Source organism: Vigna umbellata, chromosome 3, assembly GCF_029865625.1.
Source record: "Vigna umbellata cultivar VRB3 chromosome 3, Vumbellata_1.0, whole genome shotgun sequence".
In the NCBI taxonomy this organism is placed as follows: domain Eukaryota; kingdom Viridiplantae; phylum Streptophyta; class Magnoliopsida; order Fabales; family Fabaceae; genus Vigna; species Vigna umbellata.
In genome coordinates this window covers 55725422-55734411 of record NC_142167.1, presented here as the reverse complement: position 1 = coordinate 55734411, position 8990 = coordinate 55725422, and the positions used below count along the sequence as shown (strand labels likewise).

General features: G+C 49.6%; 27 non-coding genes across 27 annotated transcripts; all 27 read left to right on the top strand.

Annotated features, from left to right (window-relative positions):
- Positions 1–138: 138 nt before the first annotated feature.
- Positions 139–257, top strand: LOC148203035 (5S ribosomal RNA). Its single transcript, XR_015785353.1, has one exon. It is a non-coding gene; the product is annotated as a 5S ribosomal RNA (ribosomal RNA).
- Positions 258–467: 210 nt separating this feature from the next.
- Positions 468–586, top strand: LOC148203034 (5S ribosomal RNA). The gene has a single exon (XR_015785352.1). It is a non-coding gene; the product is annotated as a 5S ribosomal RNA (ribosomal RNA).
- A 210-nt stretch (positions 587–796) lies between these two features.
- LOC148203033 (5S ribosomal RNA) lies at positions 797–915 on the top strand. The gene has a single exon (XR_015785351.1). It is a non-coding gene; the product is annotated as a 5S ribosomal RNA (ribosomal RNA).
- A 211-nt stretch (positions 916–1126) lies between these two features.
- LOC148203032 (5S ribosomal RNA) lies at positions 1127–1245 on the top strand. Its single transcript, XR_015785350.1, has one exon. It is a non-coding gene; the product is annotated as a 5S ribosomal RNA (ribosomal RNA).
- Positions 1246–1455: 210 nt separating this feature from the next.
- LOC148203031 (5S ribosomal RNA) lies at positions 1456–1574 on the top strand. Its single transcript, XR_015785349.1, has one exon. It is a non-coding gene; the product is annotated as a 5S ribosomal RNA (ribosomal RNA).
- A 210-nt stretch (positions 1575–1784) lies between these two features.
- On the top strand, positions 1785–1903 carry LOC148203030 (5S ribosomal RNA). The gene has a single exon (XR_015785348.1). It is a non-coding gene; the product is annotated as a 5S ribosomal RNA (ribosomal RNA).
- A 210-nt stretch (positions 1904–2113) lies between these two features.
- Positions 2114–2232, top strand: LOC148203029 (5S ribosomal RNA). Its single transcript, XR_015785347.1, has one exon. It is a non-coding gene; the product is annotated as a 5S ribosomal RNA (ribosomal RNA).
- A 210-nt stretch (positions 2233–2442) lies between these two features.
- On the top strand, positions 2443–2561 carry LOC148203028 (5S ribosomal RNA). The gene has a single exon (XR_015785346.1). It is a non-coding gene; the product is annotated as a 5S ribosomal RNA (ribosomal RNA).
- A 210-nt stretch (positions 2562–2771) lies between these two features.
- Positions 2772–2890, top strand: LOC148203027 (5S ribosomal RNA). The gene has a single exon (XR_015785345.1). It is a non-coding gene; the product is annotated as a 5S ribosomal RNA (ribosomal RNA).
- A 210-nt stretch (positions 2891–3100) lies between these two features.
- On the top strand, positions 3101–3219 carry LOC148203026 (5S ribosomal RNA). Its single transcript, XR_015785344.1, has one exon. It is a non-coding gene; the product is annotated as a 5S ribosomal RNA (ribosomal RNA).
- Positions 3220–3429: 210 nt separating this feature from the next.
- LOC148203025 (5S ribosomal RNA) lies at positions 3430–3548 on the top strand. Its single transcript, XR_015785343.1, has one exon. It is a non-coding gene; the product is annotated as a 5S ribosomal RNA (ribosomal RNA).
- Positions 3549–3758: 210 nt separating this feature from the next.
- LOC148203024 (5S ribosomal RNA) lies at positions 3759–3877 on the top strand. Its single transcript, XR_015785342.1, has one exon. It is a non-coding gene; the product is annotated as a 5S ribosomal RNA (ribosomal RNA).
- Positions 3878–4087: 210 nt separating this feature from the next.
- On the top strand, positions 4088–4206 carry LOC148203023 (5S ribosomal RNA). The gene has a single exon (XR_015785341.1). It is a non-coding gene; the product is annotated as a 5S ribosomal RNA (ribosomal RNA).
- Positions 4207–4416: 210 nt separating this feature from the next.
- On the top strand, positions 4417–4535 carry LOC148203022 (5S ribosomal RNA). The gene has a single exon (XR_015785340.1). It is a non-coding gene; the product is annotated as a 5S ribosomal RNA (ribosomal RNA).
- Positions 4536–4745: 210 nt separating this feature from the next.
- Positions 4746–4864, top strand: LOC148203021 (5S ribosomal RNA). The gene has a single exon (XR_015785339.1). It is a non-coding gene; the product is annotated as a 5S ribosomal RNA (ribosomal RNA).
- A 210-nt stretch (positions 4865–5074) lies between these two features.
- LOC148203020 (5S ribosomal RNA) lies at positions 5075–5193 on the top strand. The gene has a single exon (XR_015785338.1). It is a non-coding gene; the product is annotated as a 5S ribosomal RNA (ribosomal RNA).
- A 210-nt stretch (positions 5194–5403) lies between these two features.
- Positions 5404–5522, top strand: LOC148203019 (5S ribosomal RNA). The gene has a single exon (XR_015785337.1). It is a non-coding gene; the product is annotated as a 5S ribosomal RNA (ribosomal RNA).
- Positions 5523–5732: 210 nt separating this feature from the next.
- On the top strand, positions 5733–5851 carry LOC148203018 (5S ribosomal RNA). The gene has a single exon (XR_015785423.1). It is a non-coding gene; the product is annotated as a 5S ribosomal RNA (ribosomal RNA).
- Positions 5852–6061: 210 nt separating this feature from the next.
- LOC148203017 (5S ribosomal RNA) lies at positions 6062–6180 on the top strand. The gene has a single exon (XR_015785422.1). It is a non-coding gene; the product is annotated as a 5S ribosomal RNA (ribosomal RNA).
- Positions 6181–6390: 210 nt separating this feature from the next.
- LOC148203016 (5S ribosomal RNA) lies at positions 6391–6509 on the top strand. Its single transcript, XR_015785421.1, has one exon. It is a non-coding gene; the product is annotated as a 5S ribosomal RNA (ribosomal RNA).
- Positions 6510–6719: 210 nt separating this feature from the next.
- LOC148203015 (5S ribosomal RNA) lies at positions 6720–6838 on the top strand. Its single transcript, XR_015785420.1, has one exon. It is a non-coding gene; the product is annotated as a 5S ribosomal RNA (ribosomal RNA).
- Positions 6839–7048: 210 nt separating this feature from the next.
- LOC148203014 (5S ribosomal RNA) lies at positions 7049–7167 on the top strand. The gene has a single exon (XR_015785419.1). It is a non-coding gene; the product is annotated as a 5S ribosomal RNA (ribosomal RNA).
- Positions 7168–7377: 210 nt separating this feature from the next.
- On the top strand, positions 7378–7496 carry LOC148203013 (5S ribosomal RNA). Its single transcript, XR_015785417.1, has one exon. It is a non-coding gene; the product is annotated as a 5S ribosomal RNA (ribosomal RNA).
- Positions 7497–7706: 210 nt separating this feature from the next.
- Positions 7707–7825, top strand: LOC148203012 (5S ribosomal RNA). Its single transcript, XR_015785416.1, has one exon. It is a non-coding gene; the product is annotated as a 5S ribosomal RNA (ribosomal RNA).
- A 210-nt stretch (positions 7826–8035) lies between these two features.
- LOC148203011 (5S ribosomal RNA) lies at positions 8036–8154 on the top strand. Its single transcript, XR_015785415.1, has one exon. It is a non-coding gene; the product is annotated as a 5S ribosomal RNA (ribosomal RNA).
- Positions 8155–8364: 210 nt separating this feature from the next.
- LOC148203010 (5S ribosomal RNA) lies at positions 8365–8483 on the top strand. The gene has a single exon (XR_015785414.1). It is a non-coding gene; the product is annotated as a 5S ribosomal RNA (ribosomal RNA).
- Positions 8484–8693: 210 nt separating this feature from the next.
- LOC148203009 (5S ribosomal RNA) lies at positions 8694–8812 on the top strand. Its single transcript, XR_015785413.1, has one exon. It is a non-coding gene; the product is annotated as a 5S ribosomal RNA (ribosomal RNA).
- Positions 8813–8990: the final 178 nt, after the last annotated feature.

The following is an 8990-nucleotide window of genomic DNA, read 5'->3' as shown; positions in this document are numbered from 1 at the left end:
CACGACATCCAACTAACTCTTACCACGACTTTTTCGGAGAAAACCATCCACCTCAGGGCCCTCGCACGCGTCTCACCAAGTGTTAAAACCTATACACGCTGCCGAAGCCATACATACATTGATCGTGCGATACTTGGCAGGTGCGATCATACCAGCACTAATGCACCGGATCCCATCAGAACTCCGCAGTTAAGCGTGCTTGGGCGAGAGTAGTACTAGGATGGGTGACCTCCTGGGAAGTCCTCGTGTTGCACCTCTTTTTTTGACGTTCGTTTCTTTTTTACGTTTTATTTTCGTCCTTGTTAGTCGCCGCAACCAAGTAACGCCGACACGACATCCAACTAACTCTTACCACGACTTTTTCGGAGAAAACCATCCACCTCAGGGCCCTCGCACGCGTCTCACCAAGTGTTAAAACCTATACACGCTGCCGAAGCCATACATACATTGATCGTGCGATACTTGGCAGGTGCGATCATACCAGCACTAATGCACCGGATCCCATCAGAACTCCGCAGTTAAGCGTGCTTGGGCGAGAGTAGTACTAGGATGGGTGACCTCCTGGGAAGTCCTCGTGTTGCACCTCTTTTTTTGACGTTCGTTTCTTTTTTACGTTTTATTTTCGTCCTTGTTAGTCGCCGCAACCAAGTAACGCCGACACGACATCCAACTAACTCTTACCACGACTTTTTCGGAGAAAACCATCCACCTCAGGGCCCTCGCACGCGTCTCACCAAGTGTTAAAACCTATACACGCTGCCGAAGCCATACATACATTGATCGTGCGATACTTGGCAGGTGCGATCATACCAGCACTAATGCACCGGATCCCATCAGAACTCCGCAGTTAAGCGTGCTTGGGCGAGAGTAGTACTAGGATGGGTGACCTCCTGGGAAGTCCTCGTGTTGCACCTCTTTTTTTGACGTTCGTTTCTTTTTTACGTTTTATTTTCGTCCTTGTTAGTCGCCGCAACCAACGTAACGCCGACACGACATCCAACTAACTCTTACCACGACTTTTTCGGAGAAAACCATCCACCTCAGGGCCCTCGCACGCGTCTCACCAAGTGTTAAAACCTATACACGCTGCCGAAGCCATACATACATTGATCGTGCGATACTTGGCAGGTGCGATCATACCAGCACTAATGCACCGGATCCCATCAGAACTCCGCAGTTAAGCGTGCTTGGGCGAGAGTAGTACTAGGATGGGTGACCTCCTGGGAAGTCCTCGTGTTGCACCTCTTTTTTTGACGTTCGTTTCTTTTTTACGTTTTATTTTCGTCCTTGTTAGTCGCCGCAACCAAGTAACGCCGACACGACATCCAACTAACTCTTACCACGACTTTTTCGGAGAAAACCATCCACCTCAGGGCCCTCGCACGCGTCTCACCAAGTGTTAAAACCTATACACGCTGCCGAAGCCATACATACATTGATCGTGCGATACTTGGCAGGTGCGATCATACCAGCACTAATGCACCGGATCCCATCAGAACTCCGCAGTTAAGCGTGCTTGGGCGAGAGTAGTACTAGGATGGGTGACCTCCTGGGAAGTCCTCGTGTTGCACCTCTTTTTTTGACGTTCGTTTCTTTTTTACGTTTTATTTTCGTCCTTGTTAGTCGCCGCAACCAAGTAACGCCGACACGACATCCAACTAACTCTTACCACGACTTTTTCGGAGAAAACCATCCACCTCAGGGCCCTCGCACGCGTCTCACCAAGTGTTAAAACCTATACACGCTGCCGAAGCCATACATACATTGATCGTGCGATACTTGGCAGGTGCGATCATACCAGCACTAATGCACCGGATCCCATCAGAACTCCGCAGTTAAGCGTGCTTGGGCGAGAGTAGTACTAGGATGGGTGACCTCCTGGGAAGTCCTCGTGTTGCACCTCTTTTTTTGACGTTCGTTTCTTTTTTACGTTTTATTTTCGTCCTTGTTAGTCGCCGCAACCAAGTAACGCCGACACGACATCCAACTAACTCTTACCACGACTTTTTCGGAGAAAACCATCCACCTCAGGGCCCTCGCACGCGTCTCACCAAGTGTTAAAACCTATACACGCTGCCGAAGCCATACATACATTGATCGTGCGATACTTGGCAGGTGCGATCATACCAGCACTAATGCACCGGATCCCATCAGAACTCCGCAGTTAAGCGTGCTTGGGCGAGAGTAGTACTAGGATGGGTGACCTCCTGGGAAGTCCTCGTGTTGCACCTCTTTTTTTGACGTTCGTTTCTTTTTTACGTTTTATTTTCGTCCTTGTTAGTCGCCGCAACCAAGTAACGCCGACACGACATCCAACTAACTCTTACCACGACTTTTTCGGAGAAAACCATCCACCTCAGGGCCCTCGCACGCGTCTCACCAAGTGTTAAAACCTATACACGCTGCCGAAGCCATACATACATTGATCGTGCGATACTTGGCAGGTGCGATCATACCAGCACTAATGCACCGGATCCCATCAGAACTCCGCAGTTAAGCGTGCTTGGGCGAGAGTAGTACTAGGATGGGTGACCTCCTGGGAAGTCCTCGTGTTGCACCTCTTTTTTTGACGTTCGTTTCTTTTTTACGTTTTATTTTCGTCCTTGTTAGTCGCCGCAACCAAGTAACGCCGACACGACATCCAACTAACTCTTACCACGACTTTTTCGGAGAAAACCATCCACCTCAGGGCCCTCGCACGCGTCTCACCAAGTGTTAAAACCTATACACGCTGCCGAAGCCATACATACATTGATCGTGCGATACTTGGCAGGTGCGATCATACCAGCACTAATGCACCGGATCCCATCAGAACTCCGCAGTTAAGCGTGCTTGGGCGAGAGTAGTACTAGGATGGGTGACCTCCTGGGAAGTCCTCGTGTTGCACCTCTTTTTTTGACGTTCGTTTCTTTTTTACGTTTTATTTTCGTCCTTGTTAGTCGCCGCAACCAAGTAACGCCGACACGACATCCAACTAACTCTTACCACGACTTTTTCGGAGAAAACCATCCACCTCAGGGCCCTCGCACGCGTCTCACCAAGTGTTAAAACCTATACACGCTGCCGAAGCCATACATACATTGATCGTGCGATACTTGGCAGGTGCGATCATACCAGCACTAATGCACCGGATCCCATCAGAACTCCGCAGTTAAGCGTGCTTGGGCGAGAGTAGTACTAGGATGGGTGACCTCCTGGGAAGTCCTCGTGTTGCACCTCTTTTTTTGACGTTCGTTTCTTTTTTACGTTTTATTTTCGTCCTTGTTAGTCGCCGCAACCAAGTAACGCCGACACGACATCCAACTAACTCTTACCACGACTTTTTCGGAGAAAACCATCCACCTCAGGGCCCTCGCACGCGTCTCACCAAGTGTTAAAACCTATACACGCTGCCGAAGCCATACATACATTGATCGTGCGATACTTGGCAGGTGCGATCATACCAGCACTAATGCACCGGATCCCATCAGAACTCCGCAGTTAAGCGTGCTTGGGCGAGAGTAGTACTAGGATGGGTGACCTCCTGGGAAGTCCTCGTGTTGCACCTCTTTTTTTGACGTTCGTTTCTTTTTTACGTTTTATTTTCGTCCTTGTTAGTCGCCGCAACCAAGTAACGCCGACACGACATCCAACTAACTCTTACCACGACTTTTTCGGAGAAAACCATCCACCTCAGGGCCCTCGCACGCGTCTCACCAAGTGTTAAAACCTATACACGCTGCCGAAGCCATACATACATTGATCGTGCGATACTTGGCAGGTGCGATCATACCAGCACTAATGCACCGGATCCCATCAGAACTCCGCAGTTAAGCGTGCTTGGGCGAGAGTAGTACTAGGATGGGTGACCTCCTGGGAAGTCCTCGTGTTGCACCTCTTTTTTTGACGTTCGTTTCTTTTTTACGTTTTATTTTCGTCCTTGTTAGTCGCCGCAACCAAGTAACGCCGACACGACATCCAACTAACTCTTACCACGACTTTTTCGGAGAAAACCATCCACCTCAGGGCCCTCGCACGCGTCTCACCAAGTGTTAAAACCTATACACGCTGCCGAAGCCATACATACATTGATCGTGCGATACTTGGCAGGTGCGATCATACCAGCACTAATGCACCGGATCCCATCAGAACTCCGCAGTTAAGCGTGCTTGGGCGAGAGTAGTACTAGGATGGGTGACCTCCTGGGAAGTCCTCGTGTTGCACCTCTTTTTTTGACGTTCGTTTCTTTTTTACGTTTTATTTTCGTCCTTGTTAGTCGCCGCAACCAAGTAACGCCGACACGACATCCAACTAACTCTTACCACGACTTTTTCGGAGAAAACCATCCACCTCAGGGCCCTCGCACGCGTCTCACCAAGTGTTAAAACCTATACACGCTGCCGAAGCCATACATACATTGATCGTGCGATACTTGGCAGGTGCGATCATACCAGCACTAATGCACCGGATCCCATCAGAACTCCGCAGTTAAGCGTGCTTGGGCGAGAGTAGTACTAGGATGGGTGACCTCCTGGGAAGTCCTCGTGTTGCACCTCTTTTTTTGACGTTCGTTTCTTTTTTACGTTTTATTTTCGTCCTTGTTAGTCGCCGCAACCAAGTAACGCCGACACGACATCCAACTAACTCTTACCACGACTTTTTCGGAGAAAACCATCCACCTCAGGGCCCTCGCACGCGTCTCACCAAGTGTTAAAACCTATACACGCTGCCGAAGCCATACATACATTGATCGTGCGATACTTGGCAGGTGCGATCATACCAGCACTAATGCACCGGATCCCATCAGAACTCCGCAGTTAAGCGTGCTTGGGCGAGAGTAGTACTAGGATGGGTGACCTCCTGGGAAGTCCTCGTGTTGCACCTCTTTTTTTGACGTTCGTTTCTTTTTTACGTTTTATTTTCGTCCTTGTTAGTCGCCGCAACCAAGTAACGCCGACACGACATCCAACTAACTCTTACCACGACTTTTTCGGAGAAAACCATCCACCTCAGGGCCCTCGCACGCGTCTCACCAAGTGTTAAAACCTATACACGCTGCCGAAGCCATACATACATTGATCGTGCGATACTTGGCAGGTGCGATCATACCAGCACTAATGCACCGGATCCCATCAGAACTCCGCAGTTAAGCGTGCTTGGGCGAGAGTAGTACTAGGATGGGTGACCTCCTGGGAAGTCCTCGTGTTGCACCTCTTTTTTTGACGTTCGTTTCTTTTTTACGTTTTATTTTCGTCCTTGTTAGTCGCCGCAACCAAGTAACGCCGACACGACATCCAACTAACTCTTACCACGACTTTTTCGGAGAAAACCATCCACCTCAGGGCCCTCGCACGCGTCTCACCAAGTGTTAAAACCTATACACGCTGCCGAAGCCATACATACATTGATCGTGCGATACTTGGCAGGTGCGATCATACCAGCACTAATGCACCGGATCCCATCAGAACTCCGCAGTTAAGCGTGCTTGGGCGAGAGTAGTACTAGGATGGGTGACCTCCTGGGAAGTCCTCGTGTTGCACCTCTTTTTTTGACGTTCGTTTCTTTTTTACGTTTTATTTTCGTCCTTGTTAGTCGCCGCAACCAAGTAACGCCGACACGACATCCAACTAACTCTTACCACGACTTTTTCGGAGAAAACCATCCACCTCAGGGCCCTCGCACGCGTCTCACCAAGTGTTAAAACCTATACACGCTGCCGAAGCCATACATACATTGATCGTGCGATACTTGGCAGGTGCGATCATACCAGCACTAATGCACCGGATCCCATCAGAACTCCGCAGTTAAGCGTGCTTGGGCGAGAGTAGTACTAGGATGGGTGACCTCCTGGGAAGTCCTCGTGTTGCACCTCTTTTTTTGACGTTCGTTTCTTTTTTACGTTTTATTTTCGTCCTTGTTAGTCGCCGCAACCAAGTAACGCCGACACGACATCCAACTAACTCTTACCACGACTTTTTCGGAGAAAACCATCCACCTCAGGGCCCTCGCACGCGTCTCACCAAGTGTTAAAACCTATACACGCTGCCGAAGCCATACATACATTGATCGTGCGATACTTGGCAGGTGCGATCATACCAGCACTAATGCACCGGATCCCATCAGAACTCCGCAGTTAAGCGTGCTTGGGCGAGAGTAGTACTAGGATGGGTGACCTCCTGGGAAGTCCTCGTGTTGCACCTCTTTTTTTGACGTTCGTTTCTTTTTTACGTTTTATTTTCGTCCTTGTTAGTCGCCGCAACCAAGTAACGCCGACACGACATCCAACTAACTCTTACCACGACTTTTTCGGAGAAAACCATCCACCTCAGGGCCCTCGCACGCGTCTCACCAAGTGTTAAAACCTATACACGCTGCCGAAGCCATACATACATTGATCGTGCGATACTTGGCAGGTGCGATCATACCAGCACTAATGCACCGGATCCCATCAGAACTCCGCAGTTAAGCGTGCTTGGGCGAGAGTAGTACTAGGATGGGTGACCTCCTGGGAAGTCCTCGTGTTGCACCTCTTTTTTTGACGTTCGTTTCTTTTTTACGTTTTATTTTCGTCCTTGTTAGTCGCCGCAACCAAGTAACGCCGACACGACATCCAACTAACTCTTACCACGACTTTTTCGGAGAAAACCATCCACCTCAGGGCCCTCGCACGCGTCTCACCAAGTGTTAAAACCTATACACGCTGCCGAAGCCATACATACATTGATCGTGCGATACTTGGCAGGTGCGATCATACCAGCACTAATGCACCGGATCCCATCAGAACTCCGCAGTTAAGCGTGCTTGGGCGAGAGTAGTACTAGGATGGGTGACCTCCTGGGAAGTCCTCGTGTTGCACCTCTTTTTTTGACGTTCGTTTCTTTTTTACGTTTTATTTTCGTCCTTGTTAGTCGCCGCAACCAAGTAACGCCGACACGACATCCAACTAACTCTTACCACGACTTTTTCGGAGAAAACCATCCACCTCAGGGCCCTCGCACGCGTCTCACCAAGTGTTAAAACCTATACACGCTGCCGAAGCCATACATACATTGATCGTGCGATACTTGGCAGGTGCGATCATACCAGCACTAATGCACCGGATCCCATCAGAACTCCGCAGTTAAGCGTGCTTGGGCGAGAGTAGTACTAGGATGGGTGACCTCCTGGGAAGTCCTCGTGTTGCACCTCTTTTTTTGACGTTCGTTTCTTTTTTACGTTTTATTTTCGTCCTTGTTAGTCGCCGCAACCAAGTAACGCCGACACGACATCCAACTAACTCTTACCACGACTTTTTCGGAGAAAACCATCCACCTCAGGGCCCTCGCACGCGTCTCACCAAGTGTTAAAACCTATACACGCTGCCGAAGCCATACATACATTGATCGTGCGATACTTGGCAGGTGCGATCATACCAGCACTAATGCACCGGATCCCATCAGAACTCCGCAGTTAAGCGTGCTTGGGCGAGAGTAGTACTAGGATGGGTGACCTCCTGGGAAGTCCTCGTGTTGCACCTCTTTTTTTGACGTTCGTTTCTTTTTTACGTTTTATTTTCGTCCTTGTTAGTCGCCGCAACCAAGTAACGCCGACACGACATCCAACTAACTCTTACCACGACTTTTTCGGAGAAAACCATCCACCTCAGGGCCCTCGCACGCGTCTCACCAAGTGTTAAAACCTATACACGCTGCCGAAGCCATACATACATTGATCGTGCGATACTTGGCAGGTGCGATCATACCAGCACTAATGCACCGGATCCCATCAGAACTCCGCAGTTAAGCGTGCTTGGGCGAGAGTAGTACTAGGATGGGTGACCTCCTGGGAAGTCCTCGTGTTGCACCTCTTTTTTTGACGTTCGTTTCTTTTTTACGTTTTATTTTCGTCCTTGTTAGTCGCCGCAACCAAGTAACGCCGACACGACATCCAACTAACTCTTACCACGACTTTTTCGGAGAAAACCATCCACCTCAGGGCCCTCGCACGCGTCTCACCAAGTGTTAAAACCTATACACGCTGCCGAAGCCATACATACATTGATCGTGCGATACTTGGCAGGTGCGATCATACCAGCACTAATGCACCGGATCCCATCAGAACTCCGCAGTTAAGCGTGCTTGGGCGAGAGTAGTACTAGGATGGGTGACCTCCTGGGAAGTCCTCGTGTTGCACCTCTTTTTTTGACGTTCGTTTCTTTTTTACGTTTTATTTTCGTCCTTGTTAGTCGCCGCAACCAAGTAACGCCGACACGACATCCAACTAACTCTTACCACGACTTTTTCGGAGAAAACCATCCACCTCAGGGCCCTCGCACGCGTCTCACCAAGTGTTAAAACCTATACACGCTGCCGAAGCCATACATACATTGATCGTGCGATACTTGGCAGGTGCGATCATACCAGCACTAATGCACCGGATCCCATCAGAACTCCGCAGTTAAGCGTGCTTGGGCGAGAGTAGTACTAGGATGGGTGACCTCCTGGGAAGTCCTCGTGTTGCACCTCTTTTTTTGACGTTCGTTTCTTTTTTACGTTTTATTTTCGTCCTTGTTAGTCGCCGCAACCAAGTAACGCCGACACGACATCCAACTAACTCTTACCACGACTTTTTCGGAGAAAACCATCCACCTCAGGGCCCTCGCACGCGTCTCACCAAGTGTTAAAACCTATACACGCTGCCGAAGCCATACATACATTGATCGTGCGATACTTGGCAGGTGCGATCATACCAGCACTAATGCACCGGATCCCATCAGAACTCCGCAGTTAAGCGTGCTTGGGCGAGAGTAGTACTAGGATGGGTGACCTCCTGGGAAGTCCTCGTGTTGCACCTCTTTTTTTGACGTTCGTTTCTTTTTTACGTTTTATTTTCGTCCTTGTTAGTCGCCGCAACCAAGTAACGCCGACACGACATCCAACTAACTCTTACCACGACTTTTTCGGAGAAAACCATCCACCTCAGGGCCCTCGCACGCGTCTCACCAAGTGTTAAAACCTATACACGCTGCCGAA